This window comes from Vombatus ursinus, unplaced genomic scaffold, assembly GCF_900497805.2.
Source record: "Vombatus ursinus unplaced genomic scaffold, bare-nosed wombat genome assembly UNPS02014799.1, whole genome shotgun sequence".
NCBI classification, from domain to species: Eukaryota; Metazoa; Chordata; class Mammalia; order Diprotodontia; family Vombatidae; genus Vombatus; species Vombatus ursinus.
This window is the reverse complement of record NW_020954577.1, coordinates 37,699,009-37,717,208: the sequence shown is the minus strand read 5'-3', so window position 1 is coordinate 37,717,208 and position 18,200 is coordinate 37,699,009. Positions and strand designations below refer to the sequence as shown.

Genomic DNA, 18,200 nt, shown 5'->3' with positions numbered 1-18,200 from the left:
AGAGAGAGAGAGAGAGAGAGAGAGAGAGAGAGAGAGAGAGAGAGAGACCCTTGTAAAATAGGCATGTGCAGCAACTTTCTTGGTGGGCTCCGGAGGGAATAGGGTAGCATAGTATCCAGACCTGTGATTAATTAGTGTAGGGAATTTCCAATGTGGAAACTCCCTACACTAAGGCATCAAGGCAGACCTGCAGCTTGTCTGCTGCTTGGCCTTGGCAAACAGCCTGGGGATCTGAGAGGTAAAGTGTTTCTCAGGGTCACAAGGCCAGTATGTATCAGAGGCAAAGCTTGAACTGAATTCTTCTTGACTCCAAGGCTGGGACTCAAGGTTCTTTGCCATGCTGCCTCTCTCTTTCATCTACAACTTGGTGGTATCTTTTATTAAAACTTATCAGAAAAAAGAATTCCTCCCTTTAAGTCAACCTGGAAGGATTTTGTCAGCAATGTTGCATTTTGGATGTTTTCCCACAGTGATACTCATAGCTCCTTAAATACTCTATTGAGATGACTTCTATCTGATGATAATCTGTGGGTTGGATTTCTGTAAGCCTTCATTTGGGAGCCACTGTCTTGGCATGTGGACATCTTTCTGGAATTTAAAACCAGTGCATACATGTTGCCTGAGGTGAACATGAAGGGAAACAAAAGCTTGTCACACAAACAACATCAAGATTGATGCCCAATGGGTCACAGTGCTGATGGCTCTTCACCCTGGAATGTGTTGAGCTAGAAACTGCAGTAGCATTCACATGGGGTCATACCATTAACCTAGGGAAACTGATGACCCAAACTACTTCTGCCAGTTACTGCCAGTGGAGTTAGGCAGCTGAGATAATTTTCTGTTATTAGTGGAAAGCTGATTTTAGAAGCCTTGGAGTTGGGAGTAGGCAGCGACTACAAGAGTAATAAATAGGACCTGGTGGTATGGTAGATGGCTGAATGTGGGGGGCTGATCACCCAGTTAACTTCCCGAGGCTTCAAAACCTTCAATCCGCTGTGGGTTCAGGTGACCGAAAACCACACTAATCTGACTGAGACAGTGTCAACTTTTGCTCTTGGTGGTTGAGTGGGAAGCCTGGGTGTGGAAGATCAGACTAAGAGAGGACGGCCCAGGCTGATGAGCAATCTGTGTGGCATTCTTTTCCTTGGACAAGCCACCAGGTGGCAAGGCTTCTCAGACATGAACCCTGTGAAGCTTCCCACAGCCCAGACGTCTAGGAGGCTTCCCGGGAGCCCCTGGTCAGTGCACGACAGCTCAGCTACGTAAGTCCCTTTCAATTGTAGGCAATAGTTTTTATTGTTGTTCTTTGCTTTATTTCGGTTTGCTTTTCCCCAGACGGTGTTTTTATTTTCCTGGCTGAGATAGATACTGTGTTTGTAAGAAAAGGTGGAGAAGGTGGTCCTTGAGAATGTGGAAGACAGCAGTAGGTGTCAAACCACCATGGACTTCTCCTGCTAGAGTTGATTTGTTAGGGCATGGATACCCACATTCTTGGCACTGGTTCCTGGCAGCCAAGGCCTTCTCTCTTGCTTGTGTCTATTGTAACTTCCACAGCACTGCACGCTTCTTTCTGAGAGTTAGCATTCAGTGCTAAGAACAGAAATTCAATTTTCGAAATAGCTGTCATGTGTCTTGAACTGGAGCAAAAGAGAAAACATCAGCCTAAAATCAACATTCCTTTGGGGGTGGAGAGGAAGGAGGAGGGAACAGGACTGTAAACTGGAGCGCTGTGTTTTTAACCTCTTGATAGACTGAATTATTTAGTTTTGACTTCAAGAAACTTTAGAGAATTTAGACACTTTCACAGGAAATTGTTAGGTTAATTTTTAAACACTCAGGAGATCAAGAGCATATTTATATGGAATATTGGGCTTCATTCTGTGTGCCATATTTTGTGAGAAGCACTAACAAACTGTGAGAAGCAATTAGAGTGGTCAGTGGTCTGGAAGCCATGTCATGCAAGGTATGGTTAAAGGAGCTAGAAATTCTTAGTAAGACAGAAGACTAATACCTATATAATATGTGTGTGTGTGTGTGTATATATACACATACATATACATATATACACACATACACATACATATGTGTATATGTATGTGTGTATACATACATACATATATGTGTATGTATCCAGGCACTGTCCTGGGCACCGAGGATACAAAAACAAGTATTAAAACAGCCCCTGCCTTTAAAGAGCTTACATTACATCAGGATGATTTGAAAGGTTGTTGTGTGGAAAAGAGAATAGATTTGTTTTGTGTTGTTCCAGAGGACTCAATGGGTAAAAAAAAAAATCTCCAGAAAGGTGATTTCCACTCAATTTAAGAAATCATTTTCTAAGTATTTGAGCTGCTTTATAAGATGATCAGCTTCCCATCATTAGAAGTATTCAAGTAGAAGTTGAGCATGTTAGGGATGATTAGAAAGGATTTATGCATTTTGTGGCAAATAGGACTAGATCATCAGATCATCAGCTGGGAAGAGACTATGGGGCCACCTTGTCTGATCCCTTTATTTTATGGATGATATGACTTACCCAAGGTCACACAGATAGTAAACATTAGAGCCAGAGTCAGACCTCAGCTGTCTGACTTCAAACCCTGTCCATCCCTTAGATTTCACTAAGACAGCAGACATTTAAGCAGACAGCCTTTAGTCATGAACCATGTACGAGATTTGAGTACTAGAAAGGGGATGTTTTGAGAGCTTCCAATACAGTAATGTGATTTTGGTTGCCAGAGTGTGAATAATGAATGTGGATAATAAAATGCACTTGAAATTAAATGGAAGTATTGGAATCCTAGCAACATCAGGAGACATTGAGGAGCATTAGGCCAGTGCACTGGGTGGGCCAATAGGTGAACATGGATGAGAGTCACACAACAGGGGAAGGCAGGTGTAAGTTGGACTTTCCCCTGTTGGCACCAATATCCACCAGGCTAAGATCACTGGGCTGTCAGCATAATGGAATCCTAGAATGAGGAATTACTCACGGTTTGAATTTCTCTTCAATAGAGAAGAGGACAGAATTACATTATACAGTCACAAAAAAAAGCACAATAACTATGAAGCAAGAGAAAAAGAATAATGTGAAATAAGAAAGTGTTTTTTTATTTAATAGTATTTTCCTTCAATTACATGTCAAGACAATCTTTACCATTCATTTTTACAAGATTTTGAGTTCCAAATTTTTTTTCCTCCCTCTGTCCCCTACCCTCTTCTGCAAATGGTAGGCAATTTGATATAGGTTATACATGTGCTATCATGTAAAACATTTCCATATTAGTCATATATGTGAAAGAAGAAATAGATCAAAAGGAAAAAAAACACAAAAAAGAATAAAGTAAGTGAAAAAAACATAAGCTTCGATCTGCATTCAGAGTCCATCAGTTCTTTATTTGGATGTGGACAGCATTTTCCTTTGTGAGTCCTTTATACTTGTCTCAGATCATTTTGTTGCTGAGAAAAGTTGAGTCATTCATAGTTGATCATCACACAATGTTGCTGATACTGTGTACAATGTTTTCCTGGTTCTGCTCATTTCACTTTGTATCAAGTCATACAAGTCTTTCCAGGTTTTTCTGAAATCTGCCTGTGCATCATTTCTTATTGCACAAGTGTTCCATTACATTCATATATCATAGCTTGTTCAGCCTTTCCTCAATGGATGGGCATTCCCTTAATTTCTAATATTTTGCCACCATGAAAAGGGCTGCTATAAATATTTTTGCATATTTATGGAGTCACCCTTTATGTCTAAATCATGCACCCATTTTGACCTTATCTTAGTATACAGTGTAAAATGTTGGCCTATACCTAGGTCGTGTTCTATTGTTTTCCTGTTTTCCCAGCAGTTTTTGTCAAATAGTGAGTTCTTATCCCAAAAGCTGGAGTCTTTGGCTTTACTGAACAGTAGATTACTGTAGTCATTGACTACTATGTCTTGTGTACCTAACCTATTCCACTGATCCACCACTCTATTTCTTAGCCAGTACCAGATAGTTTTGATAATTACTGCTTTATAACAGTTTGAGATCTGGTATTGCTAGACCATCAAGAAAGTGGCTGATAGAATTTAAATGTCAGCTTTTCAAGATTCTGGAGAAAATAGAGCAGGTTTTGAAAATCAAGTCTCTTCTTATCATCAGATCATTATCCTGAAAGTACAGAGGAGGATAAGATGGATTGTTTAACTAAGAGAGCATTGTCTGGTCTAAGATATTCAGCCTTCAGGAAGCTAAGGCAGGGTTGCTGCTGTTTGATAGCGAGCTTAGGAAATCTCCAAATAGCATAGGAACTGCATAGTATGAAAATTTAGTCTTAGGGCTGGAAGCTTATGACTGAGAAATAAAATTTATGCTAACTCTATGCATTGTATGTTCAATGTATTTGATCAGCCAAGCAACAAACATTTATTGAGCTCTCACCTTGTGTAAGGTACTGTGCTAGTAACTGTGGGGTTCTCTAGGATAAGCAAGAATAACTTTTTTTTCTTTAAAATTTTTTGATACCTTTTGTTTTAAAATCATGTTTAGTATAGTACCTGGTACATAGGGGTGCTTAATGAAGAGATGTTTCTTCTCTCCTTCCCCCTCATTTCCCAATATATTTCTCTCGCCTCACCAGTGATGCATCCCTTGTAACAAAGAATTGCAAAAAGAAAAGGAAAAAAAAGCAATTCATCAAAACCAACTGATGCGTCAACCACGTAAGACAATGTATGTAACATTCCGTGCCCATAGTCCCAAGACCCTGCAAAGACCTAAAGAAACAAGCATTCACGAAATGCCTGTCATGTGCCAGGTACTCTGCTGAGTACTTTACAATTATTATCTTATATGATCCTCACAACAGCCCTAGGACATAGGTGCTATTATTATCCTCATTTTACAGTTAGGGAAACTGAGACAGTCAAAGGCTAAAGGACTTGCCAAGGATCAAACAGCTAGTAAATATCTGAGGCTAAATTTGAACTCAGGTCTTCCCAACTCCAGGAAAACTTCAAGACTCAACTACTTCAGCACCAGCTAGAAAGGGAAAGAGGCACATTTTCTCAGCTCTTCAGGGCCAACAGCTCACATTTGTGTGATGCTTTAGGGTCTGCAAAGTACTTTTCTCTTAACAACCTGGAAAAAATAGTATTACTGACCTTATAAACTCTTCCTTACAACTAAAGCACCCTGACCCACCCTGGCGTACTGGGGAAGAGGCCAGCCTTAGAATCAACAACTGTACTGAAGTGGGAGGGACAATATATACTCTCAGACTTTTTTGGATGTATTAATCAGTTTTGCTGATTTTTCTCTGCCTCTCTTTTCCTTTAAAAATGTTATTTGTTACGGGGGATGGCTCTCTTGGAGGAGCTAGGGGAAAGACACTGGGAGAAAGTCTGGGGATCTAAAAACAGAAGCTCTTGATAAAAGCTTGTATATAAACAAGAAGACCTGGGTTTGAGTTTTGCCTCTGTTTCTTAGAACCTCTGTAACTTTGGGTGAATCACTTCATCTCCCTGCCCTCACCTTCCTTATTTGTCAAATGAGGGTTCCTTCTAGCCTTTGTTCACGCAAGCAGAGATTGAGAGTTGTTTGGGATCTAGCCCAACCCCCTCCTTTGACAGATGAGGAAACTGAGGCCCACAGAGGTTGGCACTCCCGTAAGGTCATAAGCAGAGGTGAGAGTTGAACCCCGGAATGTTGTTGCTGTTCAGTCGTTTCAGTCATGCCTGACTCTTCATGGCTCCATTTCGGGTTTTCCTTGGCAAAGATACTCGAGTAGTTTGCCATCTCCTTTTCCAGTTCATTTTACAGATGAGGAAACTGAAGTAAACAGGGTGAAGTGACTTGCCCAGGGTCACCCAGCTAGTAAGTGTCTGAGGCCAGATTTGAACTCAGGTCCTCCTAACTCCAGGGTCAGTGTTCTAACCACTGCACCACCTAGCTGCCCCTGAATAAAAGATTCTAACCATTACTTCTCACACCTCTGTGATGCTATGATTCTATCATATCACTTCTCTTCTTTTTTTCAAAACTTTTTTTTTAATTTTTAGGCAATTGGGGTTAAGTGACTTGCCCAGAGTCACACAGCTGGTGTCAAGTGTTTGGTCTGAGGCCAGATTTGAACTCAGGTCCTCCTGACTTCAGGGTTGGTGTTCTATACACTGCGCCACCTTCTTTTCAGGAAACTTTCTAAGTCTATCCATTGTAGAGATGTTGCTAAGCTTCCTGGTGGAAGAAATTTCCACCAAGATTAAAAAAACAAAAACGAGGACCAAACTTAAAATAGTTAATGAGGAGACTGAAACTCTATGAGGCTGACATGCCCGTGACTCTAGGAGCCAGTATTATATGAGAAAGGATCCCAACCTAAGTCTCCTAACTACAAGTCCAGTCTTCTTCCCACTAAGACATTCACCACACATGAATCACGAATAACATATGGCCCTTGCCGTCTGGAAAGTTAGATCTGGTTGGGGAGTTACATTGGGAATAAACAGGAGAGGTCAATATGGATCCAGCGGAGGAAGTGAGACTGGAAAGGGAATGTTTGCACGGACTCGGGCATTTCAGGGAAAGGGAGCGATATGTTGAGGCTAAAGTTGACCAGCTGACCAGAGTGGTGGGTTCACATTGGTGACTGGTGGGGCGCAAGGTTGGTAAAGTGAGAGGGGGCAGATTAGAGAAGGTTTTAAATAACAGGCCAAGGAGTTTCTGCTTTATTCTATGGGCAACAGAGTCATTAAAGGTTTTGTTTTGTTTTTTAAAGTAGAGAAAACACATGTTCAAAGTAGTATTCTAGTAAGATGACTTTGTGTGGTTTCAAAAATGAGGGATTAGGGAAAATGGTAAGAAAAATTTATACTAGATGCAGAAAAAAAAAAGTCAGGGCACTATTGAGGTAAACGAAGTAAGAGGCAAGAAGGGCCTGAACTTGAGTGAGAGGCTTGAGGTGTAGGGGATGGAGTGCTGGTTCTGAAGGGACTAGGGTTCAAATCCTGCCTCTGTGGGAAAAACCTGGGGCAAATCACTTAAGTTCCTTGAGCCTCAGTTTTATCATCCGCAAAATGGGCGTGATAATACCTGTGACGTCATTTCTCAGAGACCTGTGGTTAGATAAAGAACTCAGAAGATGCTAAGGTGCTATCTTAGGGCAGATAGGTGGGCCCAGCGGATCGGTCCGGGGAGGAAGGGCTGACTACAGGAAGACTGGTCTTCCTGATTTCAAATCTGGCCTCAGACACTTACTAGCTGTGTGACCCTGGGCAAGTCACTCACCCTGTCTGCCTCAGTTTCCTCATCTGTAAAACAAGGTAGAGAAGGAAATGGCAGGTCACGCCTGTATCTTTCCTAAGAAAATTCCAAATGTGGTCACAAAGAATTGCACATGACTGAAAATAGCTGAACAAACTATAGAATTACATTTTGGTTTCAGTTATTATTATTAATGGAGAAGAAGAGGGGATAGAAAGGAATGTCAGACTTAGACCCTGACTAGTTGTGCACCCTTGGGCAGGTCACTTCACTTCTGTCTGCCTCCATTTCCTCATCTGTAAAATGGGTGCAATAATAGCGCCTACCTCACAGAGTTGCCGTCAGGATCGAATGAGATAATATTTGTAAAATGCTTGGAGAAACTTAAAGTGCTATATAAATGCTACCAATTATTGTTATTGTTTCATAAATATCACAAAAGAAAAACTATGGATTTATTATATTGTCAGTATCTGTTCTGCTCTTTCAAAAAGGAGGTTTTTCTGCCTTTAAAAACAAGGTCATTATATTTATTTGCAGTGGTAATTTGGATGTCTGCTCCATTCCATTGATCTACCTTTCTGTTTCTTAGCCAGTACCAGATAACTTTGATAATTATTGCCTTATAATATAATTTAAGATCTGGTACTGCTAAACCTCTTCCCTTTACATTTTTTTTCATTAGTTCCTTTGATTTTTTGTCCTTCCAAATGAATTTTCTTATTATTTTTTCTAATTCAGTAAAATAATTTTTGGTAATTGAATTGGGATAGCATTGAATATATAAATTAGTTTAGGTAAAATTATCATTTTATTATATTATACATATAATGTTATATATTTATTATGTTATATATAATGAACAATTAATATTTCTCCGATTACTTAAATCTGATTTTATTTGTATAAAAAGTTTTTCTATAAAAATAGTGATAAACATTGTTTCATGACCTAAGGCAAAGAAGAAAATTGATTCAAGTTTATGGGAAAAAAAAATAGAGCCAAAAATATACATGCACAGCTTTCTTTTGGGAGATATGATGGGGAATAAACCTGAGAATTTTTTAAGTTTTAGGGAACTCTCTCTACCGGTACCAATTAGCACCTGCTCTGCAAATTATAGTCTTAGAGACTTATCTGTCCCCTAGCCCAAGTTGTGTTTTGTCTCCAAGTCATATGATCTTTTTATCTGAGTTTTCTAGGTAGTTCACCCTAATCCTACCCTTTACTTTGTACATGTAAACACATTTGGAATGCTTTCTATTTATTTTTCCCTTTAGTCACCTCCTTTTGGTGTCAGCGGCCCTCTTTCTCACTAGCTGGCTGTGTACTGGGGAAGAGGGTATCATCCATAAATATTTGCTTTATAGCATTATTCTTTAGTGCTATTCCTCGGTATTTACTGCTGATCCCTAGGGCAGAGGTGAACTTGCTTCTCTAAGGCAGTCATCTTGCCTCCTATCACTGCAAAGCCCTCACTAGAGATTCTTGTGCCCAAGCAAGTGGCACTGACCTTTTTATCAATGGCATGAAGACCATCCCGTGAGAGATGTGTGGGGCAAAGGAGAGCCTGGGAGATAAATCCCATTGGTCTTCCCTTTGAGGAAACTTGAGGGGAGCGTTTCCATTGACCTTTGACTTGAGGAAAGGGGGAGGTCCAGTGGGGATGCACCCCAGGATCCGCACTTTCATGTAAGACTGTAGTTGTTTCTAAACTGCTGAAGGTTGTTTTCCAAGCCCTATTATTTTGTATCTCTTTTACCCTGGAGCAAAGCCCCAGTCACACATTTAGTTCTGGCTCCGGGTCAGTGGACGGTAAGCTGGATAAATAGTTTGGGAGTTTGAAGGAGGTCTGTTTTTTGTTTTTTTTAAGTTTTTTTTTTAATTTTCTTCTCCCATTCTGGTGGTGAAAGGTTTTCTTCATAGACACATTCCATTGTGTCTTCCCTTACCTATTCGTCCCAACAACCCTGTTCATCATAAAAGGAGGCACCAAAAACTTTTTTATGTTTTAAAGGGGATAGGGTGGAGGGAGGAGAAGAAAAAGATGCCCAGTTTGAGAGGCTGAACATCCCATCTAATTTGAACCCTAATTGGTGGCTATATCTGAGGCATTTCGACAGAACTATCTTCACCAATTATATCCTGTATCATTCTTTATGTTTGAAAGCCTTTTGTGAGTGAGTTACCTACCCACCATTACTAAGAAGCTTATCTTGTCTGTTTGTGAATTATTTATGTCTATTGTACCGTGAGGCATCAGGAGACAAAACTTCACCTTGACGGTCACAGACCTAAAAACAGGAGGGTGAGGGTAGCTTCTGAAAGAGCCTCCAACAAACACTTGTATAAAGCTGCCAGGCACTGAGTATTTGCAGAACAGCCTTCCTCCCCACCCCACTCCACCCCCAAAAAAAGACAACCCTCAAAGAGATACAGCTCTAGAAATTCTGAGACTTTGCTGGAGTTACAACCCAGAGATAGAAAAATACAAAAAGAAATTCAATGGAGTGCTGAGATCACGCCATTTAACAAGTGGAATAAATAATAAAATCATCAAACTTCATAGGATCCTGGATTTAGACTGAAAGGGACTTCAAGGATCATCAAGGCAGCCTCTTCATTTTAGATTTGCTTTTTTAAAAAAATTATTTTCAGTTCCAAATCCTCGCTCACCCATTGAGAAGGCAAGAAAAACAAAACCCATAACAAATATGTACGCTCCTTGAGAGCAGGGACTGTCTTTTTTTTTTTTTTTATTTGTATCTCTGAGTGCTTAGCACAATGCCTGGCACATAAATGTTTATTGAATTTAATTGAAACATGTGTAGTCATGTAAAACAAATTCAACCTTCCCATTTTAGAGATGAGGAAACTGAGGCAAAGAAAAGTTACTCAACTTGTCAGGGGCCACACAGCTAGTGTCTGAAGCAAGATTTGAATTCAGATCTTCCTGACTCAAAGTCAGTGCCCTGTCCTCTACAACATAGAATGACTTATATTTGTTTAAATAATGTTGCTACCCAGTGCAGGGTTTAGAAATAGGTTGACTAGGTGATGCAGGAAGCATAGTTTAATGTGTAAGGGTCCCAAGAATACTCACTCTGCTCCACCCCCAACTCAAAAAAGTATCCCTTTCAACAGCCATATGACACTTGAAGAAGATGTCCTTGAAAAGGTGATCCATTATCTTAAATTCACCCTGTGATATCAAATGACACATTAGATCTGCTCCAGAGAGCAGGTTTTGCAGTGGGAAGGGTTAGAGAAGCACGGGGCTGGAAAATTGGTCAAAGGCAGGCTGGAGGTACCAAAGATAGTTCTTGCCTGTGTAGGCTCTGGCTAAGCTTCTGTGAACGTTCTCTTTTATTTAATTCAAAATCAAAAACAACATGAGGCTCTCTACCAGGAGAATCTAATTCTCTGATTCTACCCATCTATCCTTCTCTCAACCCAAGACCCAGGTATGTCCACAATCCCCTTAGCTTGGATTGCCTGCTCCCCTTAGACAATTAGAATGCTTCTTCATTCCTCTCGGTGTAATTTTCCTGTTCAACAATTCATTAGAAGACTTCCTAGCCTTTATTTCCATTTGTGATAAAAACATGTCTGGAGAAGAGGTGCTATGAAAGTTTTATGTACGAGAGAGACAGAGACAGAGAGAGATGAGAGTAGATGTCTGCAGAGAACACTAGACTATTAATTTGATTTCTGTGACATCATCCTAATTTGGCCCAAGGCTGCTGAAATGACTAGCTGTTGTTTTCACCCTGTTGGTTGGACTATGGTTAAACAATAGATTTTGCCAAGAGACTATTCTTTTCAAGTAAGCGGTGGATCTTCAGATTGCAAGAGAAACATGTATTTGTATTAATTGGGAGAAGTTGGATAAAGAGATCGTTTCCTGGTCCAACCACCTTCTGGAATCTCTTTTCTGAGCTGCAAAGAGAGAGGACAAAATTACTTCCTAAGGAGAGAAGATGAGAATTGATCAAAATGACTTGAAAAGTTTTCATTCTAAACAGAGTTCTCTCTTTCTTGCTTCACAAAATGTGAATGTGCAACTTCTTGACTGGGGGCCAGATTCCTGAATGTTGATTTAAGTGAACACATGGGAAAGCCTTCTGTAAGTAGGATGGAAATTTGATATTCAGCTTCCATTATGGTCCCTACACCTACTCCCCTGACACAGCCCTCAAAACCTTCTGTGAAGTCAAGAATGTAATGTTTAAAAAAAAAAACAACAACACAAAAAACTTTCTTTTGTTTCCCTGCCTTGGCTGCTTTTCTCACCAGCTTGTGCACCTCCTATTATCTCTTGTCCACCCCCAAACCATGGAACAGTATGACTAGAGAGATGGGAGAGCAGGCCTGAGGGTTGTTTTGTGTCAGTTTCTTTCACTTTAATGAAAGTTTTATGATAACTGGAAAGTTGTAAAAGCTCTCAAAATGAAGAATTCTACTTTTCAAGGGTTCAAATGCCAAATAATTCCAGAATGTTGATATCAGTCATGATATACTCCATGTGTTCATTCCCCACTGAGTGAAAATAGGCTAAGCCCCCAGTGGCTCCATCTCAACAAGTCATGATCTCTTCAAGGCCCTGCTCCTGCCTTTGCTGAATCAGAGTAACCTTCTCTTCAGAGCTCTCTGCCTCTGGTTTCTCTGTCTTTTACTTGACTGCTGCGTGAGGGTGAGCGGGTGAAACAGCTAGCCTCCCATCCGCGCTAACCATTCTTGTTAACTAAGTGGCTATCCTCTCCTGGAGAGCAGGGAATGTTTAATTTTTTTTGTCTTTGAATGCCCAGGGCTTAACCCAGTGCCTGGCACGTAGCAGGCCCTTTATGAATGAAAGAAGCGTTCATTAAGCACTTATTGCATGCTATGACCAGCAGGATGATGTGATTAAAGACTGCGGGGCTGAAACAGACAAGAGGAACTGAGGTCCAGAGAAGATGTGACTTTCCCAAGGTTATACAGCTAACAACTGCTGAAGTCAAGATTCGAATCTAGGTTCTCTGACTCCAACTCCAGGCCTCCTTTAGTGTTCACTTCATTCCCATATATGTTACCACTGAGGGGACTCTTCAAGCACGTACCATTAGCATCGCTGCCCCATTCCACCCCCAACATCCCTCATGTGCTCACAGTACCCCTTCCAGATCTAACAGAAACTGATAAGGAGGTAAGAGGGATTTAGAAGGGAACTATGTCAAGAGCAAAAGGACAGCTGACCTCACCGTGTTTTTGTCCATGGAAAAAGCCATTTTTTTTTCACAAGATGAGACTCTACCTAGGACCTCATTTTTGTTCATGCTCTAAAAGTTGGTAATAACTTCAGTGAGATAGCTGAAGAGAGCTATCCAAGAGTGGGGAAAAATTGGACAAATTGCTGTAATTTGGAGACAGAATTCAAGAACCTAAAGAATCCCAGATTTTCAAAGATGAAAGGATAGATAGATAGATAGACAAGATAGACTAGATAGAGAGAGAGATAGACAAGAGACAGATAGATAGATAGACGAGATAGAAGATAGATTAACAAGATAAATAAATAGACAAGATAGATGATAGACAAGAGATAGATAGACAGATAGATAGACAAGATGTGTAGAAGATAGATACATAGACAAGATAGATAAATAGACAAGAGATAGATAGATGGATGGATGGACAGACAGATAGATAGATAGACAAAATAGATAAATAGATAAAATAGATAGACAAGATAGACAATACATGACAGACAAAATGGATAAATAGACAAGAGATGGATAGATAGACAGGAAGTGGGCAGACAGATAGATAAGTAGATAAACATATGATAGAGAAACTGATTGATTGACAGACACAGACAGAAAAGGTATTTATTAAACATTTACAATGTGTCAAGCATCACACTAAGCACTGAAGATACAAAAAGAAGAAAACAAGACACTTCCCACTCTTAAGGAGTTTACGTTCTAGAAGAGGAAAACAAGCATAAAGGGGTACTGGGAAGTCAGATGAGGGTGCAGGGCAGCTGGTGGGGAGGTAAAGAAGTCATGAGTGAGCTGAGCTAGGCGTGAAGTGAGCAGCATGGCTGAGACCCCTCAAGAAATGGTGATTCCTGCTGGAAACGTACCAATGAAGAAAGGAGGTGGTAGGGCAGAGGCCATCATGTAGTGATACTGCTAACGAGGCAGAGCAGTCCAAAAGTGGTTTGAACTGGGAATGAAGTGAACACTAAAGGAGGCCTGGAGTTGGAGTCAGAGAACCTAGATTCGAATCTTGACTTCAGCAGTTGTTAGCTGTATAACCTTGGGAAAGTCACATCTTCTCTGGACCTCAGTTCCTCTTGTCTGTTTCAGCCCCGCAGTCTTTAATCACATCATCCTGCTGGTCATAGCATGCAATAAGTGCTTAATGAACGCTTCTTTCATTCATAAAGGGCCTGCTACGTGCCAGGCACTGGGTTAAGCCCTGGGCATTCAAAGACAAAAAAAATTAAACATTCCCTGCTCTCCAGGAGAGGATAGCCACTTAGTTAACAAGAATGGTTAGCGCGGATGGGAGGCTAGCTGTTTCACCCGCTCACCCTCACGCAGCAGCCTCCCCAGCAGTCTTTGCCAAGCAGAGGTTTTGTCTGCTGCCCCAATGGGCTGGTGCTGCTGGCCCCGGGCCCATCCCAGTCAAGATCTGCCATCCCGCGGGGCTAGAACATCATGCAGGCGGGCCTGGTGCCATCCGAAGAAGGAAGGGCCTCCTCCACTTCATTTCATGTGACTGTGCTTTGACATAGAGAGAGCCTTGAGGAGAGAAGCCACCACAAGCCAGGATGGCCAGAGGCAGCAGTCTGAGAGTCTGAGCTGAGTTGACTCTGAAGCCCAGGTGGCAGCCGCCCAGCATCTTCCCTCCTCTCAGGGTTACTCTGTCAGTTGGATTTAAAGGGCCACAGCAAGGCTTTGGGGGTCCCTGGAATGGCGGGAGCCTTGGTGTGGATGTTATTCCATCAAAGCCTGCAAGTTCAGACAGAGACTTGTGCTTTCAAGTGTGGGTCAAGCCTCATAAATCAGGGAGTAACTCTGTCTTCACCTCCCCAGAATCTTTTCTAGTTGCCGTGAGAAAATGCCTTCTCCCCATAGCCTGATAGTGCTAGTTGGCCACGGCCGTGATCTCTTGACAGATGGGACCATGAATGAAACCAAGACCCAAGAAAATCAGTCTTGCCACTTGTCCTGCCCAGATGCGTCATTCCATTGTGGTCATGGACTAGTTCGTGATCTTAGGCCAAAGATTCGCTGGGGATTTGGGGCTGGGAGTTGGTGGTTTTGCAGACTGCATAGATGTGTCATCTCAGGCTGAAGAATTCAGTTATTCTTGTCCAAATGGAAAGAACCCTGCATTTTTAAGGTTATAGAATCTCAAATCTGAAACTGAATGGGACCTCGAAGGCCAACCAGTAAACCGTTTCATTTTACAGATAAGGAAACTGAGGCCTGAGTTTCAGAGACCTATCCTAGGTCTCACAGGTGGCAGGTTTCAGGAATGGGATTTGAAACCTGGTCCCCTCAATCTACAACTGCTGCACATTACTCCCTCACAGGTCAGATGACCTTATTATAATAGCTAGCATTTATACATGATATATATATATACACATACATATATATAGCAGCTGTGTGCTTATGTATAAAAATAGTATAATTATATAGTTATGTATTAATATATTTATACAATTATTATATAATTATGTATATATTATGATGATATAAATAAAGTTTTGCAAAGCATGTTAGTTATATTCTCTCCTTTGATCTTTACAATAACACTCCGAGTCAGGTGTTGTAATTCTCATTTGAGAAATGACAAATAAAGAAACTGAGGTTGAGATTAAGTGACCTACTTGCCCAGGACCAAACAGCTAGTAAGTTTCTGGGATAAGATTTATATTCACATCTTCCTGATTCCAAGCCCAACACTCCATGCACTGAGGCTCCTAGTGACCTTGAGTAATTTACTTCTTTTTCCTGTGCCTCAATTTCCCCTTCTGTAAAATGGTGGGGGTAGGGGTGGAACTATGGTTTAAATAAGTTCTTACCCTTTTTTTATGTCCTAGACCCTTTGGGCAGTCTGGTGATTCCTACAGCCCCTCTCTCAGAATAATGTATTTAAGTGAATGAAATAAAATATACAGGAATTACAAAGGAAACCATTATATTGAAATAGAATTATCAGAATATTTTTAAAAGCAAAAGTTCACAAATTTTGCCGTTGGAGTCTGTGGTTTAGTTTCCTGAGACAAAACTTTCGGACCCAAAGAACAAAAACCAGCAACCTTAAGGTTCCCCAAAGCCCTGCCTCATTATTAGCCTTGGCCCTTAGTGAAGACAGGTTGGCATCATGAATAAAGTCCAGAGCTGTTATGGAAGCAGGAAGACTTGGAGTCAATCAAGCAGTCAATCAACAAGCATTGATTAAAAAGCTTGCTATGTGCCAGGTACTATGATAGGGTTTTTTTTTCTTTTTACTGCCTCTCCCGTGTATTTGGTGGAGGAAGCTCATTCCTAGACATAACCACAACCAAATGGAATAACATATTAAGAGTGTTTAGCATACCACAGAGCCATAATCAAGGTGCCTCCAAAAGTCTTTGTGCAGCAATTTAACGCTATATAAATGCTAGTTATCATTTGCTATGACCGAAGAATAACAAGTCTTCAGGCTGGCAGGAAGAGCCCAGAGGAAGCCCAAGGTGATTTTGTGAGTGGACGCTCCCAGGATGGGGCATAGCATTATGCCACACCCTCAGTAGTTTAATGGGTGAGACTCCAGGCAGCTTCGGAAGCAAAAGAGAGCCAGGTGTTTTACAGGAAGAGGTGGTGGCCCAATCAGTCACTCATTGGCTTCTCACTTAGGATACCACAGGCAAGGAGGTCGGCAGTGCCATTTGGCTGGGAATCTGGAAGTTTCTGGCATGGAGAGTTCCAGACTTAGAAGATTCCAGATATTGGAGGGGGAGAGTGTTCAAAAAGGAGGGGGGCAGGCAGGGAAGGGCTAGGGCAGGGACAACTGGTCTGAGAAAGACTTACAATTGGCCTGTCATTTCAGGCTCTATGCTATTTTTGTATTTGTATCTCCAGCACCTAGCCCCTTGCCTAGCAGATGGTAAGCACTTAATAGGTGCTTACTGATTGGTTGATTCATTCATTCATTCATTGATTTCCTTGTACCTAGTAAAGTGAGAGTAATTGTTTCATTCATAGGGTTCCTTTGAACTGTCCGTTACCACAGGGTACCCTAAGTAGACCAGTCTCAATGGTCAAAAGATCTGCTGCCTTGCAGCTCCTGGTGAAGATTTATTGCCTATTCTCTCTGTAATTCTCTTCTGAATTTGGGCTGCTACCCCTCCTTAATGGCTGCAGAAGATGACTTTATAAGGAGCTGGGTGGTGGTAGCCCTGGGCTGCACCAGGGACACATTCATGCCTTCTGTTTGTGGGTGGTCTGAGACCAGAATCTTGGAGCTTTGACATACCAGTTGTGCCATGTGCCAAAAAAAAAAAATTATATTCTCCAGAATTGTTACTTGTTACAACTCTGTTCCTTCAGAGGACAAGAATGGTAGGTAACTAATATTCTTTCCACCTGCCAAAAGCAACACCAAACTCTTAATCCTTGAAAGACTAGGCTATTTATAGTCAAATGGATTCCTTTGTGTAGTATTTCTAAGGATCTGTTAGTGCCTGGGACCTAGGAAAGTTTGTTATTGTTGTTGTTTTTAAATGAACTGTTTGTATACCTTTTAAGTGTACTTGAACTAGTCAGAACTGCTTCCTTTTTTTCCTCTCTGTCGTGTGTGCCTGGCACATAGTAGGAACTTAAATGTTCATTGATTGACCAATTGATTGAAGTACTTATATATTAACCTGGAAAAAAATGTTAGTAGTAAAAGCCCACTGGGGTCAGGACTATGTCATTTCCATATCCCAAGATACGGCAAAGTATTTGTGAATGAATGAACGAGTTGGTGCATTGGGGAGAAACTGTGGACTCTACCATGATGATTGGGTAGCAAACAGACTTGAAGACCTGGGTTCAGATCCCTCCTCAGACTCCTACTAGTGTGGCCACAGACAAGTCATCTAATCCTTCTCAGCCTCAGTTTCCTAATCTGTAAAATGAGAACAATAACTGAAGTCTCTATAATCACAAGGTTGTTGTGGGTCCCAAATGAGCCCCTGTACATAAAACAATTTGCAAGAAGAGGGACAGTAGTTAGTCATAGGATCCTAGAACCGAGGCAGCTAGGTGGTTCAGTGAACAGGATGCCAGATGTGCTGTCCAGAAGACCTGAGTCTTCAAGACTCTTCTAGCCTCTTCAAGTCCTGACTCAGACACATAAGCTGTGTGATTCTGGGCATGTCATTTAATCCTAATTTGCCTCCGTCTCTTCCTCTGTAAAATGGGGACAATAATAGCGGCTACCTTTCGGGATTGTTGCGAGGATCAAATGAAATAATAATTGTAAAGCACTCAGCACAGGGCCAGGCACATAATAAGCACTATGTAAATGTTAGCTATTATTATTATTTAGGGCAGCTAGATGGTGCAGTGGGTAGAGTGCCGGGCATAAAGACAGAAAGACTCATCTTCCTGAGTTCAAATCCAGCCTCAGACACTAGCTTTATGACCCTAGGCAAGTCACTTAACCTTGCTTGCCTCAGTTTCCTCATCTGTAAAATGAACTAGAGAAGGAAATGGCAAACCACATCAGTATCTCTGCCAAAAAAAATCCCAAATGGGGTCAAGAAGAGTCAAACATGACTGAAATGACTGAACAACATTATTATTTTTTATTATTATTACACTTAACATAGTGCCTATCACATAGTAAGCACTATATAAGTGCTAATTATATCATTATTAGAACAGAAACCTTGAAATGAGGAGACGGACACAAATCCTTTCCCAT

General features: G+C 41.1%; 1 protein-coding gene across 5 annotated transcripts in view; it reads left to right on the top strand.

Moving 5' to 3' along the window:
* The window catches only part of THRB (thyroid hormone receptor beta), a 391,398-nt gene that overhangs the window by 210,852 nt on the left and 162,346 nt on the right, over positions 1 to 18,200 (top strand). The window lies entirely within an intron of this gene.